The 23,004-nt window shown below is 36.2% G+C and overlaps 1 protein-coding gene across 2 annotated transcripts in view; it reads right to left on the bottom strand.

Moving 5' to 3' along the window:
- The window catches only part of LOC127639349 (RNA-binding protein 20-like), an 87,888-nt gene that overhangs the window by 27,561 nt on the left and 37,323 nt on the right, over positions 1-23,004 (bottom strand). Inside the window, exon 1 of one of the 2 annotated variants that reach the window (XM_052121299.1) lies at positions 8,583-8,673. The exons of the other annotated variant lie outside the window; for it this stretch is intronic. The gene's annotated coding sequence lies outside the window, so the exon portion shown is untranslated. Of the gene's footprint in view, positions 1-8,582; positions 8,674-23,004 lie in introns of those variants that run through there. 2 annotated transcript variants of the gene reach the window in all.

Here is a 23,004-nt window from a genome sequence, read left to right as displayed (position 1 = left end):
CGGATCTTCCTCTTCACAATACCCCATAGATTTTCTATAGGGTTAAGGTCAGGCGAGTTTGCTGGCAATTAAGGACAGGGATACCATGGTCCTTAAACCAGGTACTGGTAGCTTTGGCACTGTGTGCAGGTGCCAAGTCCTGTTGGAAAATGAAATCTGCATCTCCATAAAGTTGGTCAGCAGCAGGAAGCATGAAGTGCTCCAAAACTTCCTGGTACACGGCTGCGTTGACCTTGGACCTCAGAAAACACAGTGGACCAACACCAGCAGATGACATGGTACCCCAAACCATCACTGACTGTGGAAACTTTACACTGGACTTCAAGCAATGTGGATTATGTGCCTCTCCTCTCTTCCTCCAGACTCTGGGACCTTGATTTCCAAAGGAAATGCAAAATTTACTTTCATCAGAGAACATAACTTTGGACCACTCAGCAGCAGTCCAGTCCTTTTTGTGTTCTGATGCTGTGTCTTGTTCAAGAGTGGCTTGACACAAGGAATGCGATAGCTGAAACCCATGTCTTGCATATGTCTGTGCGTGGTGGTTCTTGAAGCACTGACTCCAGCTGCAGTCCACTCTTTGTGAATCTCCCCCACATTTTTGAATGGGTTTTGTTTCACAATCCTCTCCAGGGTGCAGTTATCCCTATTGCTTGTACACTTTGTTTCTACCACATCTTTTCCTTCCCTTCGCCTCTCTATTAATGTGCTTGGACACAGAGCTCTGTGAACAGCCAGCCTCTTTAGCAATGACCTTTTGTGTCTTGCGACCAATGGTCGTCTTTTGGACAGCTGTCAAGTCAGCAGTCTTCCCCATGATTGTGTAGCCTACAGAATTAGACTGAGAGACCATTTAAAGGCCTTTGCAGGTGTTTTGAGTTAATTACCTTTTCACAATATTCTAATTTTCTGAGATACTGTTTTGGGGTTTTTTCATTAGTTGTCAGTTATAATCATCAATTAAAAGGAATGAACACTTGAAATATATTAGTCTATGTGGAATGAATGTATACATTATCCAAGTTTCACTTTTTGAATGGAATTACTGAAATAAATCAACTTTTTGATGATATTCTAATTATATGACCAGCACATATATACAACGTTATCACTTGGGAAATGTTGTTTTCAAATGTTCATGCACCCTGAAATCAACCCTACTCTGCTGAAAAACTGACAAGTGGAATCCTCCATCAGACATTTTTGTATCAATTCAAATGAGTCCACATTTTCCTGTGGCGTAAATGATAACTTTTAAAAACACAGATTCTGGTCCCATGAAAAAATAGTGTTCACAAACAATGGTGAGCACAATTCGGAGGTTGCATATTCGCTCTTAAATAAAAAATGTATAATCGCTGATGATCTACTGTTCATACTGCTCATTTTATAGCTTTTATATTGAAATAGATTTTTAAATTATTGTAATAGTACACATTTTGTTTCCCTAATCTGTTTGTGAGAGCACCTGGGAGTCCAGAGTGGAGCCTTGCATGTTTGTGATATCTGAGATAGATGGTCCATTTTTAGCAATAAACTTCAGTGTATTAAGGCAGTTAGGGTTCTGATGTTCCACAAGCTCAGACGATATTATCATAGGATTATCACTTTGCATATCATATTATCCAACAGCTCATTGCGTATCACATTTTTTTCTCAGTATCGTGCAACTCTAGTGTAGGCCACTTCCAGCTTCTGCCACTGGGGGCAGTGGTTTGTATTTCAGTAAACAGACTGATTTCAGCAGCAAAACTTTTGACCTACTGTTGCCGAATTGTCAGTGCGATCAGTCTGATAACCAAGTTCAACCATTTATATGCTTAAAAAAGTCAAATGTTATTGTGGTAGCTGCGAAGTTACTAAGCAACTATTTAAATAATTCAAATCATTAATAGGTATTACATTGTAATGCCTGAAAATACTGAAATTGTCTTTGTTCAACCCAGAAACATTCTCAAGAGTACAAACTCTTGACTCCATGTCCCTGTTTGAGTGGACTGATTAATGTGCTCACATGCTTGCTAAATTTAGCAAGTGCTACTATCAATCAAAATAAATGTGCAAGTCTGATACCATCCTCACTGAGCGAACACCCTCATAGCCAAGAGCCAGAGGTGGCAAAGAACCAATGGAAAGTTCTTAAAAGTGCAGAAAGAAGAAACTAATGTCACTAGCCATGTTAAAGAGATTTTCATAGATCTTTAGCCTCAACAGTTGTGATCTAACTAAGAGAAGCAACAAACTTAGCTAGTAGCATGACAATAGTTCAACAACTCTTTTCAAAACACTCTAGTTTTTGTGTGCATGTGAGACATGTCAATATTAAGTGTACAATTATCTGTTCAATGCAGATAAATTGAATGTATGTTTTATGCCATCACCCTTATTGTGATACCCATTGTTTTTGTGCTAGATCAATGCTGCCTTATTTAAAAAAAAATTAAAAATATATATATAGTGATAGCTACAATGTAGTTAGCTACTTCTCTTTAGTAGCTTGTTATTGAGATAACTAGCTTTTCTTTAAAAGGTTATCTTTACTTTAGTGCGATAATGTTATAAAAACTGTCAAGAAATCAAGATGGAAGAAGACAGGTTTCTCAGATCAACTCAAATCTGAATTTGTGCAACTGAATCTTTTGGGGATGGATTAACACCTCTCCACTGTGGTGCTGGAGTCATTTAAGATTATGATATGGATTTACAGATCGTAAAGTTCACACATCAATACCAGCTCCAAAAAGCTATGCCATCTTTCTGCACACCAGAAGATGGAAGTTAAGATAATAGATTATGTCCGAATTTCTTTACTAAAATACTGAAAAAACAGCTGGACATGGTGCAATGGTCAAAGACATCTGTCTTATCCATGTTTAAACAAAACATTGGGAAAAGAAAGCAAGCGGACACAAAAATTAAATTTCACAAAAAAAAATTATTCTGCATCCTCTTTGCTACCTCAATTTATTTAACCTCAAATTCAGTCACTGAATTGAAATATAAACAATATTGGAAACGCTTTACAGTGATGTTTCCATTGTTAAGGGTATATAGGGGTTCAATAATGACTAATAAGTCATTTACAAATGCATTATAAATCAATATTACATGGCTCTCTGAAATACTCGGTTCTGATTGGTCAATGGCACCATCTATTGGTCTGATATTTCTCTGTAACAACCGCACATGCACATTTCAGACTGCTTATGCAGGTATTATGAACCTTTGCTGCTTCTCGGATCACTGTGAGATCTCTACAAGTAAGCTAATAAAATAGTATCAAATCAATGTTTCAATGCATTTATGTATTTATTGGCAATTAGTCAAACGAGGTGGATTTCAGCTATTTGGCGATTTCTTTCATGTCACATAATTGCCTATTTTCAATGCAAATAAGGATTGTATGTCCATGTATTTATTTATTTGGTTAGTAGATGTGTAATAAGCAGGATAATGTACAGTCCGTCAGCCGGACGTTATTGCAAAATAAACCCTTTCAGGCTGATAGACCCCTCCGGTTCGCATCAGGGTCCTGATCACTCTGTCTGGGTTTATTTTGCGATAACAACTGGCTGACTGTACATTATCATTTATTTAATATGCAGTTTTAACAACATTTAATAAAATGGAGACTTTCATGTAATACTTGCTAAATAGTGAGCCATTTTACCTCACATCTTATAAATGCTTAATAACACTTAATCAACATTAGTAACCTATGGAAATGTACCTTAATTTAAAATGGACTAAGGAGTAAAATTATTAGTTTCCAACAGTAGAAACCTATGTACATAAATTTAAAAATTGTTTATTTGTTACCAGGGTTTATTATGTAGGCTGTGAATAAGCATGAAGAAAGTTGTTTTACTGAGGGCTTTAGATAACAAGAACAAGTTTAGTTGGGACACCACACACACAGTAGTTAATATAAGCACAAAGTAAAAATTATATAATCCCTCTTTTAAATCTGATTTATTTATTAAGCATTTATAACATGAAAGCAAAAATATTCATTGGGAAGTATTCCATTAAAAATCTGCCCTTTTTATTCATGCTGTTATAACCAAAAATGTATCATTTATAATTCATTTGTAAATGGTTTATTAGTCATTAATAAGCCTTTTTATAAACTCTTAACAAAGGTAACATTAATTTAAAGTGTTCAAAATATATTTTTACTTCAGTTCAGAATGGCACATAACAATACTGTAAATACATAACCACTTGGCATTGATTAGCATATTGTAGACTCTTAATAAAGAGTGTTGTTGGACATTACACCAATACCATTCTACCTTCATGACTCCAAAAATACAACCTTGACGCACACTCATCTACCACAGAAAACCAATACGGCTTTCACGGCTGCCAGCTTGAAGCAGTCCTGCACTTGAGACGTCTCATAAAAACATGGGATCTAAGTATCAGATGCCCTTGTCCAATTAATGCCAGCCATTCTTGAGACAGTAGATGCTGGGCATAATTGTACACAATTGTGTGCGTTCAGTATCTTTACACCAATCAGGGTCATGGGATAGACCATGCTGCATGACTCTGTGTATTTCTAGCTAATCCAGGGATAAGATAGCATGAGTACAGATGTCACTTCCCGCTGACCTAATGATTTAGCCACTGTTGTCCTCATAGCAACTGTTCCATTTTTATTAAAGCTGATTGTCTGGCTGTCATTGACTGGTTATGAGTCACATGTTGTGGCACCATACCTCAGTTTATGAGACAACATGTCTTGATGGAAGAGTGGACATTAAAACAGCACTGCTACACATATATAAACTAAATATACTCTGAAACATGGGTTTGAGTCCAATGGAAACCAGAAACTGAATTCACATAAACAATGAAGGGAGAGAATCCGAAGTTGCATTTTTGCTTTACGTTTTTACACCACGGACATTTAGGTTTAGTGTTGGGGTAAGGGTATATAGCTCATAAAATATAAATTTCTGTTGATTGTATTACATAATTCACAACTAAAACAACAACTTGCTTTTGGCGCCACTCTGTGGACATTTCAATTCAACAACACTTCCAACTTCGGCCACTGGGGGCAGTGTTTCACATTTCAGTAAGCACTGACTGATTTCAGCTGATCAGTCAGTGCTTACTGTTGCTGAGTTCACAATTTAATCAGTGTGCATGTAGAGACCGATTTTCACAATCAAATCAATTCCAGATGGACACAATCAAGTCCTAGCCAACATTTTATTCTTGTTTAATATCTTGTTTCTCTCAGAAATATGGAGTTATATATAGAGTTTTAGATGCTTAAACATCTTAAACTCTGCCTGTTACATATCATTAAATCCCTAAATTTAAATTAATATTCTGTACCAATGATCTTAAATAATAATAATCTAATCTAATACAGGTAATCTCAAAATTGGCCAATAAATTGGCCTGGCTGACTTTATAAATTAAAAATGGCCTCCACTTCGCATCAGGGTCCTGATCACTCTGTCGGGGTTTATTTTGCGATAACAACTGGCTGACTGTACATAAAATGGAGACTTTCATGCAATACTTGCTAAATTGTGATCCATTTTACCTCACATCTTTTAAATGCTTAATAACAATATTAATACATTAGTAACCTATGAAAACATACCTTAATGTAAAATGGACACAATTAAATAATTTATTAAGGAGTTTCCAACATTAGAAACCTATGTACTTAAAGTTCAGAATGGTTTCATTGTTATCAGACTTTATTATATGATATATGCTGTGAATGAGCATGAAGAAAGTATTTTTGCTGAGGACTTTAGGTAACTTTAGTCTAAGTTTAGTTGGGACCACACACACACACACACACACACACACACACACAACACACACACACACACACACAGTAGCACTATTCCTTTGAAATCAATGAAAGGAAAGTGACAACACAAGTCAAGATGGTAGTTAATATAAACAAAATGTAAAAATAATATAATCCCTCTTTTAAATCAGATTTATTTATTAAGAATGTATCACATGCAAGCAAAAATGTTCATTAATTGGCAAGTATTGCATTAAAAAGCTGCCCTTTTTATTCAAGTTGTTATAACATATCAATAATTTATAATGCATTTGTAAATGACTTATTAGTCATTAATAAACATATTTATAAACCCTTAAATAAGGTAACATTAAATCTAAATGTTCTAGCTCTGTGTGTAAAAATAACATTTGTATTTAAATTCTTACAACACGCTTTCTAAGCCTCACTAGTGAATTAAATGCAAGCATTGACCAGGAAAAGCAGCTGGGAATAAATGATGCATCTGTGACTATCTGGCCTCAAAAACACTTTTACTCATGTGCCTAATAACAAAAATGGAGCCTGATCTAACCCTTAAAATGTGTGTGTGTGTGTGTGTGTGTGTGTGTGTGTGTGTGTGTGTGTGTGTGTGTGTTCTAATGTAGTGAGTTTGATTCAAAAATATTTTCGGCGACTCAAACTAGTTTATTGGTAACACTTTATAATAAGGTTCTAATCGATAACATTAGTTAATACATTAATTATCATAAACTAACACTGAACAAAATACTTTTACAGAATTTCACAATCATGGTTGATGTTAATTTATAAATATACAACTGTTTGTTGTTACTTCATAATACATTAATGATAACATATACAACTTTTATTATTACAAATTTTAAAATGAACTTTAAATAAGTGTTGTAAAAGTATTATTCATTGTTAGCTTGTGTTAACTAATGAAATTAACTAATACAGTTTTATTTTAAAGTGTTACCAGTTCATTTAAATGTTACAACATTTCAGTGTACATTTAGGCATCACCATGTCAGTTGAAATAAGTTAGTTTTAGTGTTGTTAAACTCAAAAAATTGCTACCGTTTGTTCTCTGGTCTCTATTTAAATGTCAATATTATTTATAGAAGGTTTATGCGTGTAATGTTGTGGCATGCGTGACCAAGTTTTATTGCTCTAAAGAATAGTCATTGAATCACAATGTTAAGTATTAGTTGAACTGAATCCTTTCATAGTGCTGATTGTAAACAATATGCTTTTTTCATTCTGATTGCATTCTGGAATCACTACACAGCACTTGACCAATTTATGGTGTTGAAATGTCATGAAATAATCAAAAACCTGTAATAGAAACAAAACGTAGAGGTTCAAAAGTTCTGATGGCATGTTTCTGCCTGATCTAAACCTTAAAATTACTTTTGTTGCTAACCTAATGTTGTCTAGTTTATTTATACATAAATATATTAGACAGGTTATATTTTTGACTTGAATCAATCCAGTTTATATAGATGTTACCACATTAAGTACAATTGTTAGGTTATGTATATATTTTCCTGTGAACATTATTCTTGATCTTTTCCCTAACATGAATAACTAATGAGTGTTTCGATGAGGGAATCAGTCTACACTGCCAAACCCTTACAAACCTCGGATGCGTGTATATTACCGTATTCAATTACTGCGTGCATCTGGTGTCTGAAATGTTATGTATGTCAAGGAATATTCTGGGTTCAATACATGTTAAGCTCAACTAACATAATTTGTGGCATAATGTTGATAACCACAAAAATTATTTTGACTCGTCCCTTATTTTCTTTAAAAAAAAGCAAAAATGAAGGTTACAGTGAGGCACTTACAATGGAAGTGAATGGGTGCCACTTTTTGAACAGTAAAATAATCACCGTTTCAAAAGTGTAACCACAATACCTAAACAATATGCGTGTTAACATGATTTTAGTTTATTAAAATTGCTCACTAACCTTTTCTGTGTGAAGTTATATACAGTTTAATACTTCTTTGCCCTGACGACATAATACCGTAAACGATTTAAAAACCTCAAAGCTTCAAAAAATCAATTCAAATTTCTGCTTTCCAAAGCTCCAAAAATGGCCACATTTACTTCAATTGTAAGTGACCTCGACTTTTGCTGTTTTTAAAGAAAAGGAGGCGCAAGTCATTTTTTGTGGTAAATAACATTATTATAATAATTTCTTTAAACAGAAAAGCTGCAGTAACACTTCTTAAGAAAATACTGAAATACTTTACAATGTTTTTTTTGCCATTGTGAAATATTGTTTCTAATTAAACCAGATTTATACCAGGTTTTTAATGTAACTGTAAACAATACCAACCATTTACACTTAGATGAATTTGAGTTCATTCTAATTCTAGTTTATTACTAGTATATAACGTGTCTATTTAGTAGAATATAAATACATTTTTCTTAAGTTGACAAAATGCAGCTGTATTAGACCACTCAACAAACTTTTCCTTAAGCACTTTATAAAAAACAACATGCATGTCTGTCCTTATGTACAGCTGCACATCTGCTCTGTCAGTCTTCTCTAATCTCAGCACAAAAGACCAAAGCCTTTTCTCCTCACTTTCACACTCCCGTGAATGTGGACTGCAGATATAGGAGGAAACAATAAATTAGCCCCTTGAGGTGACTGACCAATCCAGGCCAATCCGGATTTAAGAGAGTGCTAAATCAAAAAAATCCTGCCGCTCATTTTACAATCCGGAGCGGAACACACAGTCCACACGGTGACAAGCCAATCCCAGCCCTGGCTCTTACCTATCACAACTCTCCAGATGAAAACTCAACCGGACAGCACAGTCCACCCCTCGACCCTGATGCCGTCCCGTGACCTCGGCTCAGATCTAACTGCATGCGGTAACTAACTGTGCGCTGGCTGTTTGTACTGTAGGTCGCCGTGCCATGTGTGCTGCTTCTGCGGGCTGGTTTGGCCTGGAATAGTGGCCGGAGTGATGAAGTGTCACATGTGCTTTGCAAAGTGTATGAAGGGAAAGCAGGGAGGGTGATGTTACATGAACGTACACCTAATGGATAAAATCATTCTCAAATGAGACATTTCCTATACAGCAAACTAGTTTTGATAAGCCTTTTAAAACCTAATGCAGCCTGTTAATTAATCGTTGTTGTGAGCTTTTAACTTTTCATTTGAGCTCTTTTGTGATCATTTCATTTGCACTCACAGAAATTGTATTGAAATGTACATTCTGATTTCATCTTGTATGGAACTTTCCACACCGTAAAAAAACCCTCCAGAAGTTAAAAAGTGCTAACTTGCGATTGTTGGTTTACAGACAGGTTGATGTTAAATAATAATTTTGACTTGAATAAAACCAGATAAAAGTGATATTCGGGGTTCAATAGAAGTAAAGCTCAATTGACAGAATTTCTGGCCTAATGTTGATTACCACACAAATGTATTAATTTATTTACATGAATTCTTCCATTAAAACATGTGTATTATTTGAGCTGTAAAGTTGTTAAATACATTAATTTAGCAAAATAACAGGGTTTACGGTTGTAAAAGTTTATATACTGTAACTTACATAAAATGTTAGTGATTTTATCACATTAAAATCATGTTTACATGCATATTGTTTACGTTTTAACGTTTATGGATTGGCCCCATTGGGTAATGTGTATGAAACCAGTACTTTGAAAATGAAAACTATGATTAAAAAACTATGCTGAATTAAAACTACGATTAAAACTATTTATCCAAGTCTTTTTTTCTCTTTCATTTTTTTTGTTTTTTTTAAATGGCACGAAAGCAAAAGAGTCATGTGCAAGTTTGTTGGATGATGTTAGGGTATTAAATCGTAAATGTGATCCTTGTTTGGCATCAGTCTGTGTTTGCCAAGACACCCACCTATACGGTGGCCATGAAGTGCACAACAACAAATAATAAAATACAACGGCAAATCCAAAAACAAGAGCAAATCAGAAAACACAACAGCATTTAGTCGAAACTGAAAGAGTAGGTACCATAGCCTCTCACCTGATTGGCTGTGAATGAGATCTAGTCTTTTCTTCAGGATTGGTTCACTGATTATATCAAAATCCATGCCAAAAGGTCACTGACTGAAGAACTAAATAATTTGGAGTGTTTTCTCTTTCGGGAAAACAGTAACAGGAAACTTTTTAACACAGAGAGTAAAAACAGTGAGCGGGAAAAGTTAGTTTTAGGTACAACGTTCATCTATGGTCTTCTGGTTCATCTAATGCGTAAGAGACCGCCTTAAAAGTCCACAAACTGCACTAAAACGTTGGCGTCCAAGCGTTCGTCCAACTTTCATGCTCTAACTTAAAAAAGCACTGTTAAAAATAGTGTATACATATAATTGGAAAATGTATCCATTGGCGGCAAACGGAACCTTTATCATTTTTATATTTATAATAGTGTTTAACACACACAAATTCATCAAGATGTAATTTTTACATTACAAAGGTTATAGCAGGCTGCCAGTGGTGTGAATGACTAACTTACATTGTTTTCGGTTTGTTTGTTTTTAATAACTGAATAATGTATAATTCCACATCCTGGAAAAATCTCACCTAAATTATGTCAGCATATTTAATCAGTGCTCAAATTGAGGGGGGGCTGGGGGGATCCGGGACCCCCCATAAGGTATTAGGGACCCCCCATAAGAAGTAAAAAATAGAATTATGGGGGTCCCTCAGATATTTTTATTTTAGTAAAAAATAATAATAACAAATCTGATTAAATGCATGCAATGGATATGGTAAATTTTGTGAATTGATTATTTACAATAATTGTTTTAAAGTCTCTTTAAAATGTAAACGCCCCGCCCCACATCTAAAGAGTGCTGTGCGCATGACATCGTTGACTGACAGGACTGTTTGATTGGCGCTGCTCCGTTGAAGCTAATTTTAACTTTTAAAAAATGGAGAAAAATAAACCTCCTCTCGAGGTCGGGAAGAGAAAGCTTCTTACCGACTTTTTTGAGGGGTAATTGTCTCTCTCTATATATCTTTCTACTTTATATCTACCCACACCATATCGGGGCTTTTGTATTCCTTGCGTAAATTGGAAACATTTAGGCTTAAGTTACTATTTTTTTCATTATTAATAGTCCTAGAGATCCGGGAGTGCTAGAGATCTCGACGGAGATGGATAACAGCTTTTTAGTAAAGGGAGCGATCGTTGTGTGCTTTCTATGCTTTCTAATTTCCATTCAGAATTTTTATAAAACTTGTTTTTCATGCTGCCAGCCAGGACCAATGGCCACGTAAACACAAAGTTTCGAGAATTACATACGCATTTATGCGGGATTCACTCTTGAAATAGGAATAATTGACATTGATTGCCATGGAATTGTTTGTTTCTGAATAAAGCAGCCTTTTTCACTGAAATGGTCGTTGAATAGTTGCTGACTTACTCATAACAGTGCTTTTCCGCCACCTACTGGACGTAACTATGTAAAAATCGCATGTGCTGAAATAGTTGAAAGATCCCCACCAACACACACAGACTGACAGCCTGTTTTGTCACAATCTATATGTTTAATATCCAATAAACAAGTTTCATCCATTTAATCAAGTCTTTTGGAACAAACATTATTATCACAGTGTCACATAATCCACATTAATCATCCAGTTGTTTTTAGGGTAAAAACTACATTGGTAAAAAAAGCTAGAATCATTCTGTTGGATGTACACTACTGTTCAAAAGTTCAAGAGTCTCTTCTGCTCACCAAGCCTGCATCATCCACTGGTTCCTGAAATTACTTTGATGTTTGTTATGGATGAATCCTGAGTTGACTTTTGAGAATCTCCTGGACATGCCTATGTTAACCCTTGTGCATCAATTAAAAAAAGTTACACATAGGTTCATTATGGACAAAAATGGCCATGTCCAAAAACTGTCATAAAAATATTATAGACTTATATTTTTTTCCACTTTCACTGACATAATTTTTTTAACCAGCATCAGCTCTAATCATAATGACCAAACATTCATTCATTTTTAGAATTTTAACCCTTTAAACGCTGGTTTGTTTACATAATGCCACTGTTGTTTTTTTAGGTTAAAATGAAAAATAGTAATTATTTTCAATTTAATAGATGCTAAGCAGAATTTTTTTTCTTTGATTATTAGAGCCTCGGATATGTCAATGATTAACAACAACATTCATTTTGATGCTTTCATATTTTTTATGCAGTATCAGATTTAAAAAAAGCTACCACTTAGGTCCATAATGGACAAAAATGGCCATGTCAAAAAGTGTCATAAAAATATTATAGAATAATATTTTTTCTACTTTCACTGACTTATATTTTAACCAGCATCAGTTCCAATCATAATTACCAAACATTCATTTATTTTCAGAATTTTAACACTTTAAACGCCGGTTTGTTTACATAATGCCACTGTTGTTTTTTATAAAAAATATAATAATTATAATTATTTTCAATTTAATAAATGCTAAACAGAATTTTTTTTATTTTTATTATTAGAGCCTCAGACACATACAAACCACACTCTGAAATCCATACCAACACACTCACACAATTAGATATTCATAATGTATCTAATTGGCTCTATAATATGCATAAGCCAAAAACAGCAGAAAACAACAACAAAAGCGATGATATGCCAAACCTGAAAAAAAATGGCACGATCTGGTAAAAAATATTTAAAATGTAAATTTTGAAGCCTTGCCAACATAATGAAAGCATGTTAAACAAGATTGCATAATTTTATAGTTAAATGGCACTGGGATTAAAAATCGCAGTTTTAATGGGTTTCAATGTGCCATTTTTGTCCAAAACAACGCTAAGAGGGAGTATTTTGTGTAACTAGTGCAAAAAATATTTTTTTAAAGAAAATAGGGTGAAATATTAAAATTCCAATAAAACTTCACACCTGTGGAAAATTTTATGCAGTTAGCATTAACACAGACAAAGTTATCAAAAAAACAAAACTGAAAAAGCCAAAAATGTCCACAAGGATGCACAAGGGTTAAACTTATAAACTATTCCAAAGACTGTATCCTGTTTGCCCAGTTGTCCTGTACTCTTTGAGTAAAGTTCCTGCACCTGGGTTCATACCTATCTACATCATTACAGCCTGATAGTATTTTTCCATTCTTTTGCTAATGTTTAAGTAATAAAAAAGTTGTGAAGATAGATATCCTTTTGAAGTTACTCACTGCTCTTTTATCACTGCTTTCGGAGACATTATGAAATAATTATTCCTGTGCTACTGTTGAATCTGACAGTGATACCATCCAGTGAGTCTGGAAGCCATCTGATTATTTTCTACTGTTTTTGAGACATTTCAATGTATTTTGAAGTTACTTGCTTTTACGGGTCTTCAAGAGCCTTATATGTAGTGCCCTGGTATATTTGCCATAGTTGCTGTTTTGGGTCTGCTGCCCTCTAAATCCAGTATTACTTTAGTAAGTAATTTAAAAGAATATATATATATATATATATATATATATATATATATATATATATATATATATATATATATATAACACTGTACTCATAATTGGACATGCTGGCTTCAAATGTAGAAAGTGGGCCATTACGCCAGCAGTCTACTGCAACCTTTAGAATGAGAAAATGCTTTTTTAATAACCGTGTTTGTTATGTTCGTGTCAATTGAATGAACGCGTGGATACCGGCGTTTTAGCGGTTTGTGTAATTTTTTAGACGGTCCCTTACTTTCCTTAGACTAACGTCGTACCTTTTCCCGCTGTTTTTGCTCTCTGTGTTATAACGAGTTGTTTTACTGAGTGACAAACCACTAACAATTTTCAGTAACTGAGCATTTGTAATGAATTTTGACATAATCACCAAAGTGAGCAGAGAACCAGAGCTGCGTTCAGCGCCGACAAAACGTTGCACAACGTTTTTTAAACAGAAACGGTGATGCGTTGAACGCACTGTTCTGATGACGCAAGAGTTGCAACTATGGCAGCTGAGAAGGCCATTCTTTGTGTTCTTTGTGAAGAATTTTCGGGGCGTGATGAAGTCGGTATAAATATGTGTTTAATACTGCAAAATATGCCCGATGTTACAGTTACTGCACTTGCCGCCCAGAACACGAGAGAACTTCCCAATCGAGTGAAGGGATTTGTGGAAACTGTGATGGAAGCACACATCTTACCTAATTCAGACTAAAACATCCATTTAGCCTCACATACTGACTTGATTTGTAGTTCATACTGTTTTAATACCCTGTATTTTCTTTCTCATTTTTAGGAAAAGCACTTAATTACCATTGTTTATTTCTATACCAAATGTCATACACTTGCAATGAAGCTAAAAATATAGCCTAAACAACTACATCATTATGTTGATATCCTATATTTTACAATAAAACTTACGACAAACATGTCTTCTAATATCCTCAGTTGATGCGTAAACCGAGCTGCATCGAACACATTTGTAAAATACTTTATTTGAACCCATTGTGTGAGTTCACTTTAATTCCGCGTGCTTTATATACATGTTGCTGCTGATTGGACTGCAGTTCTGACACACCCACCAAACAAGAGAAAACGCATCTCAAACCCCGTTGCACGCCGGTGCACGCCGTTTCCTGGAAACATGACGTTCAACCCGGAAACCGTAGCAAAACGTTGCGCACCGTTTTGAACTTGTGCCCTGTCCCAAATGGCGCACTTCATGCGGACTTTCGGTCTCGTGGACTTAAATTGCGCGTGCTCGCTGAGTCTACGAGTCCGTAGGCCGTCCCATTTAGCATTTTAACGCTCTGAAGTGTGCTCAGCAGCGCCCCCTTTGTACCCTTGAAGCGGTCTTCCGCGAAGCCCGCATAGATCCAGGCTTCACGCACTTCAAGTACCCAGGAGTCCTTGCGAAAGGCCAATCAGACAACTGGTGTGAAGAGCGCTTTCGCTCACGGACGCAGACAATTGATAACATGGCTGAGAAGAAAATATTTAAGTGTAAGTATCATTATGGTTTTTATGACTGTGTACATTTTACCAGTTGTTACCTACAGTTTATACAAACATTATGGTCATCGACCAGTGGTTGATGTCTGAAACATAGTAATAGCGCGCTGAATAATAATAGGCTGATCGCATAACGATTCATTATATAGAACCGAATGGCAGGGCTTTACTGAGTCATATGTAAGTGAAGTATGGATATTTAAACCTGTAAATTAAAAACGACATAAAAAAAACAAGGTACACATAAAAAATATAAAATACATATACATATATATATATATATATATATATATATATATATATATATATATATATATATATATATATAAAGAAAAAGAAAATTAAACAGTAAATCAAATAATAATGACTTAATGCATTAACTGACTTTTGACAAGTTATATGTTTATCTACAAAGTCAATAACATTTACTTGCTTACCCTTTCCTCCGTGCATAACATCAGCATTTGTATGCATGAAAAATAATCTTGTCTTCTACGACGTCGAAATGTGATTTCTCTGCATGGCAAGCCATCTCGCAAACACAATAGTAAAAACAACAACAATAGGCAGCATATTTCCCCGAACCGAACCTGCAGCTCCTGTCCAACAATAACCACACTTCACGATCGAGTCTGTTCCAAAAATACTTCTCAATGCGCCCTTGTGGACTTGCGCGAGGGGCCCTATAAGTCTGCACTACATGACGTCACCGAAGTGTGGACTCTGAGGAAGTCCACAAGTCCGGAGTGTGCCATTTGGGACAGGGCCTTGAACGTGCCCCAGACTAGATATTCTCCACAACCAATCAGGTGTGAAGCTGTTACCTACCCTTTACATTTCGACTGAATTGCTGTTGTGCTTTCTAAGTTGTTGTTTTGTTTACGGATTCGCTGTTGTGTTTCGGATTTGCCGTTGTGTTTTATTATTTGTTGTTGTGTTTCTGAATCGTTATTTTGTCTTTGGATTTGCCATCATGTTTCTAGATTTGTTGTTTTGTTTTGCACTTCACGGCTACCGTACCCACCTGACTCTGGTCTTCAGCACTTCATCTGTCAGCTTTCTCTCTCTGCCCTAGTTTTCACATTTTTAATTAGCAACTTCACTAACAGATGAGAGCTATCACCTGCTTATCGCGATAAACTGAAGTGCTGACAGCATTTGGAATAAAAAATGACACCTAACAGAACATTTTGTTTTTTTAATTTGACCGTTTTTAATTGTGCGTGTGTGTGTGTGTTTGCATTTTTTTGTTGTAGACTTTATTAATGCAAGATAATTAATTATTTTATTTCTAAGATTTAAAACATTTAACATTAAAACGTTAAAATAATGAGCAGAGCAACTTTTCATAGGTAACAGGTTAAATATCCTGTTTATAAAACAATATATAAAATTATTTATATAAAATGTTTTAATTCCAATACCATCATATTTGTGTAATCGCTCTTGGGAAAATAAATAAACATAATAAAAAACACATTTGCAGATGCCTACATTAAAATAAATGTAAACCATAGGAGGAGGGATTTTAACAAAAACTGAAGATTTAACTAAAAGTTTATCTGAAAATTAGCATTATTCAAGGGTATTTTTGTCACTTGTGTTTTAAACGTGACATATTGATTAATTACGTTTTTTTTAGCTAAAACAATGGCTTGACATTTTTTGTATATTGCCATTTCATTTAAATTTAATTTCATTAAAATTTAGCTGAAAAGCCTTTAATAACATTAAATACATTTAAAAATTGTTCCTCATTTTTTAACATCTAAATGAATTGCCAATTATAAGTCAAAAATATTATTTAATATAACTGAATAAGCCTGACTACTTTAGTTAGTTATAATGTTTAGCTAAAGAAAAAAATGGTTTCTTAATTTACAACATTTTACACTGACACACACGTTTGTGTATATATATATACACACACACACACACATACAGTATATATAAATATATTCTTCTTGAAATCAATGAATAGAAGGTTCCCATTAATTCATCTTATTTTATCCTATTTCTACTTGATCCGATTAAAAAAAGTCCTTTTGATGTTACAACCTGACATAGTCGGTTGATTCAGTCACAATAGTACAATATTTTTTCGATGTAAGCACATATGGTTTATTGTTACAAATTTCAGCAACACTCCGCATTGACTTGTATTTAAAACATTATTACGTTACATACAGTAATGCTTAACATATGTACTTTCAAATGGTTAGATATGTTCATATACTGTTTTCATCTACTTTTCCATGTACTGCAATCAACTTTTCCCACACCCATTTATTTCTTATTTTCTAGTGTAATATTACGTGATATTTGTGATTTTATAATGCTGCTCATGGCCAGCCATAAACAGACTTTTGTACATAAGCGTCCCAGCATCCAATTCCCTGCGAGGTGCCAATGAGACAGATTTACAGCCAGCCATCTGTTGGCATTCTGCAGGAACGACAAAACATGGCGCATTTCAGATTCTTTCCCCTTTTTAAGCCACACAGGCCCACAGGACTTTCCGTCAAAGCCTTCACTTAAATTCTGATGGGGTATAATATGTACTAAAAAATAATAATATGTACAAATAATATGTAAGCTGTTGTTACATTTCTTTTAAATGTACTGGGTGACAGTGCAGTGCTGCAGTTTTATTTTTAAAACAGAGAAATAGTGAGGTCTAAAAGTCTAGCACTGCCATTTTTCTTATTTAATACAATTAAGTTTGTATTATTATTAACAATTGTTCTCATTTTACTTTAATTACAGCATACATGCAACGTAGTGCAAAACCTGATGAAAACAAGTGATTTGAGAAGAATGTCTCTCAAAAGTTTTTTTCAGGTTTAAATTCGATTTTAAATCCCAGGTTTTTAATGTGGACCCAGACATTTGAACCCCAATGTGTCTAATACAATCGTTGGAGTAATTTTCAAATGACTGATTAGGTGATTCATCAGATGACTCCTGACAAACTGTCATTTCAAGTGAGTGATTTCATTTTGGTCATGAGCGGATAAAAAGGGCAAATCCACTAGATGGTGCTGACAGATTTCTTACTGTCACCAAAGAATCCAAGGTATTAATTGTATTCTATGCTCCACACATGAGGGCAGTGTGTGCCGGATGAGAAATCTATCAGTTCAAGAAGACTCTGCTAGTTCAAATGAGACTAACACAATTCAGAGTTTACTTTCAATTATATTTTGATGTAACCACCTAAGGCACAAGTTCACTGACCATTATATTCATAGAGCTGAATACCTAGATGCCACATTTGGCATACAGATTCTGGCAAAGTCAATGCATTCAAGCAATCAGGCTTTATTCTATTATGGTCCATCAATATAATTTACAAGAGAAATTTGTCTGTAGTTTATGGGGGAGTTGTTAAACAGTGTGAAGCAGAGGATAATTAACAATGGTAAAGTCACTGTAATTGCCTTAGCATGCACCACTAATAATAATAACAGCAATTCTTCCAGGTTCTACAGCACATAAAATATGTAGACTTGCAGACTGATCAAATTGTGAATTTGCCAAAATTCAAAAGTTTTGCTTCTGAAATCGGTCTGTTCTTAGCAAAACTCTAATCATTGTCCCCAGTGGTTGAAACTGGAAGTAATTCTGAACGCATGGGAATGTGTGAGCTCCAGTTTCCAGGTGAAATGTCCATAGGGTGGCGCCAAAAGAGTGTTTTATTTTTAGTTGTAAATGATGTAATACAGTCATATTTGATTTATTTTCCCCTATAACCCATGCCCCAACCCTAAACCTAACTGTCAGCAAATTAAAAACATACTTTTAGTGCAAATATGCAACCTCTGAATCACACTCACTATTTTTTATGTGAAAGCAGTTACTTCCTGGTTACCATAGGCCAGAACCCATGTCTTGGAGGTCTGTTTTATAATCAGCATTTTGGTTGCATTGCACACATATACAAATATACCAAAAAAAGGTCAAATGTAACCAAAATGTAAGCCTTACCGAGCTTTTTTCCATTGTCCGTTTCATTGCCTTCTCGTTTTGACCATTGTGCCTGTCTATTTGGATTACCGATTATTGGATTACTGTTTTGCTTTGTTTGCCTGGTTGGACTGATTACTTGTCACTACTACTTTGCCTGATTCATACTACCCATACAACATTCTTGGGGTATATCATTAGTCATAAAGGTGTTTAGATGGATAATTCCAATATCCAGGCAGTTACAGAATGGCCAAGACCCAATACAGTTAAGGAGCTACAACGTTTTCTGGGCTTTGCTGATTTCTACAGGTTTATCTGCAATTACAGTCTCATCTCTGCCCCTTTCCAAACGTCTTTGAAACGTCTTTGCCTGCTCAAAGGCAAACCATCCAAGTTGACATGGAGTGACATGGAGTGCTGAAAAGGCCTTTGAAGCCTTTTTCACGACTGCCCCCATTCTCAACCAACTGTTTATAGTGGAGGTTGATGCATCAGACTGTGGCATCGGGGCGGTTCTCTCTCAATGCCACGGTAACCCTTTATCCTTGTGCCTTCTTCTCACGTAAACTGAACTCAGCTGAAAGTACCTATGATGTTGGAAATAAAGAGTTACTGCGTGCATGAAGGCTGCGTTAGAATTGTGGCACCACTGGCTTTAAGGATCTGTCCATCCATTCCAAGTAATTACCGACCAAAAAAACCTTGAATACATCAAGGGAGCAAAACGACTCAACCCATGACTAGCCTGATGGTCACTCTTCTTTACAAGGTTCCAATTCACAGTCACCTACCACCCTGGCAGTAAGAACAGCAAAGCTGAGCTCTTTCCCATTGTCATGATCCTCCTCACAGCGTACCACAAAATGAGTCCATCTTACCACCTTCCATCATCATTGCACCCATAAGCTGGGACATATTGGAAGAAATTCAAAGAGCCAAACAAACAGACCCTGCACCACCAGAATGCCCACCAACCAAACAGTATGTACCACACATTCTATGACAAAGCACGATCTAATGGTCCATACCTTCCTCAGCACTGGACACTAGAACTATATCTTTGTACGTAACTCATCCTGGTGGCCTACACTCATTAATGATGTCACTGCATATGTTAAGGCATGTCAAGTTTGTGAACAGTCAAAAACCCCAGAAAACTGCCAGCCAGCCTTCTACAACCACTTCCTATCCCTGAGAGATCCTGGTCCCATCTGTCCATCTCCTTAATCACCGATCTGCAAAACTCAAATGGGTATACCACCATATTTGTTATCATTGATCGTTTTTCAAATTCATGCATATTAATCCCCATGAAAGGCCTACCCACTGCCATGGAGACCACTAACACTCTTTTCCACCAAGTATTCAGGATCTATTGCCTGCCAGAAGACATTGTGTCTGATCGGGGACCCTCTAGCAAGCAGCTAGACATTAACGTCAGCCTCACGTCAGGATATCATCCTCAAGTAAATGGACAGGTGGAGAGACTGAACCAAGAGATATCTCAGATCGTACAGCAGTCATGAGCAGCAGTAAGTGGAGTGACTTCCTCCCATGGGCGGAATATGCTTAGAATTCCCTCAATCACTCCTCTACTGAACTCACTCCCTTTCAATGTGTGCTGGGCTACCAACCTCCAATGTTCCCTTGGTCAAGTGAACCCTCTACGGTGCCAGCAGTGTATGATTGGATCATGCGGAGCGAACAGGTGTGGGACAGCGCGCACGTCAGTCTGCAGCAGGCATTCCGGGCCCAACGGATCCAAGCTGATCGACGGAGGTGTCCCCACCCCGACTACCAGCCTGGTCAGAGGGTATGGTTATCCACATGGGAACTCAAGTTGTAGCTATCCTGTAGGAAGCTCAGCCCCAGGTATGTTGGTCCGTTCGGAATTATTAGACAGATCAATCCTGTAACATACCACTTGGAGCTTCCTGCTAACTATCTCTCCCTCCATTCATGTGTCTTTGTTGAAACCGGTCCACCCGGCATCTGGCCCCGGAACCACGGATCCTGAACCTCCTCCATTGGAGATCGATGGATCACCTTCTTACATGATCAAAGAAATCATGGGCTATCTTTGTCGAGGGTGCCAGTTGCAGTACCTGGTAGACTGGGAATTCTACAGTCCTGAGGAGAGATCATGGGTAGCCACCACAGACATACTGGATCCCTTCTTGATCCAAGACTTCCACCAAGGGTACCCGAATAGTCCTGCACCACGACCAAGGGGACGACCCAGAAGGAGAACACCAGAAGTTGTTCGTAGAGGGGGGTTCTCTAATAAATGAGGCTGGTATCCATTCAGCTGACCGCCGGAGTGAGCCTCTCCCAAATATAGTTTACTTCCTGTTTGCACTGTATAAATAGCCATGCATTTCCATCATTACTTTGCATAGTATTGCCAGTTATTTCACTACCTTACCAAGCATTTTTCCATTGCCTTCTTGTTATGACCATTGTGCCTGTCTTTTTGGATTACTGAATTAATGTTTTGCTTTGTTTGCCTTTTACTTGTCACTACTAATTTGCCTGCTTTATGTCTTGTGTCTTGGAGTTTTCTGCTGTGTTTATTAAACTTCCTGCATATGGATTCTACCTCCGCCTCTATGTCGAGTCCCTCACAATAAAGGACTGTGTGTTGTGTTTGTGCCAAGAATAGTTGAGAATTCGATTTGCAGTAATGTGGTGTGACCCAAACCACAGTATTGTCCAAGAAGCAACAGCATACTATCAAGAGTTCAGGAATGATTAACATGCAGTCGTGGTGTCAGACATTCCCACGAAACACTTTTAAAAGGTCAAAATTTTGTCATACCATATGTTGACTTTTACAAGCTTTCTAAACATTACCATTTCAGTACAGAAATACAACTTTAAGACTGGTTTAGGATCTATGAAATACCCATAGTTGCATGCTTTTAATCTTTGGACATGAGATACTGGTACGGTTACAAAAAAATGTGAGATACCTACGGAGGCAGCTTTTAAGGCATCATATTGGCACTCATGTCACAAAGACTGTTTTAAAATGTAGGTATAATAATTATGCTGTGTCTTTGTTTTGGGCACTTTCTAAGGGGGCATTCAGATGTGTTCTTGAGCTAAAATAAAAGCTAGACACAGCACAACGAATAGTACAATGCAAAGTGTTGCAAGATGCTTTTAACGGTTAAAATTTTCATTATCTTAAAAAAAAATATTGCTCTCATGCGAGAAACTGAAAAAGAGAATAAAAACATTAAGACACAGCATAACGATCAAATACATCCATCAAGCGCATGTTTACATAGTAAAACAATAAAAAAAAAAAATAGCAGACGTACAAAAAAAGCATGTTTGTGTGAAAGGCAGCATGGCATAAACCCTTAATGGAAAGGCGATCCCTGAATGCAAAACGAAATACGAAATGGTTAATGAGCCGACAGAAAAATGTATAATAATTAAATGTCCAGAAAAATATTGAAAAAAAATATATAATAATTATTGCATCATTAGCTTAGCCACATGCTAACGTCTAACTCAATATCCTTGCAAGTCGTCTTCCGTAACTGGTTTCAATTGAGCACCAAGTTGCTGCTTATGTAGTGTTCTGACATCTAGCCGATCCAAAATAATTCAGAATTTTTTCTTGAATCAGGTGATGTTTCAGTAGCACTCATTTACATGTGCTATTGTGAACAGAAGTGAAACAATACAATGGTGCATGCATGGATCAGACTGCATTAAAACCATTTTTTGTTACTGATAGGCCTATAGTCTAATTTAAACACCTCTGATTTGCCACTGCATTCATGCGCACAACACACATGTCTGCGATTGGTTACACTGCTCTGCTGCTGCAAAAAGACACACAAATTTGCATTTGGAGTAGACCTAAATGGAAAGCTGTGAAAAACACTTTCCACTGTTAGTTAATCATGGCAGCCATAGATGTTATCTTAATAATTTTATTGATTCGTTTACTGCCCCCTATGAGGGCAGTAAGTAGTGAGGCAGCAAACTAGGTATTGCAACCGAGCAACAAGCAGCATGTTCAATGTTCCTTTGTGTCTAAGTGTTCTTTTGGCACTTTTCCACTGCACGTTACGGTTCGACTCTACTCGCTTTACTTTTCTGAGTTTGCATTTCCATTGCAGTTTAGTGCCACCTCAACGTGGGTGGGATTATATAGGCTGATCGTCATAGTTGCGCCACCTCTACTGCTGTGACATCATCTTAAACATGACACAAACTGACCAAAACAATAACACGACCGCTAGCTG

This window comes from Xyrauchen texanus, chromosome 48, assembly GCF_025860055.1.
Source record: "Xyrauchen texanus isolate HMW12.3.18 chromosome 48, RBS_HiC_50CHRs, whole genome shotgun sequence".
NCBI classification, from domain to species: Eukaryota; Metazoa; Chordata; class Actinopteri; order Cypriniformes; family Catostomidae; genus Xyrauchen; species Xyrauchen texanus.
Note: the sequence above shows the minus strand (reverse complement) of the source record. Positions and strands in the feature narration are given on the sequence as shown.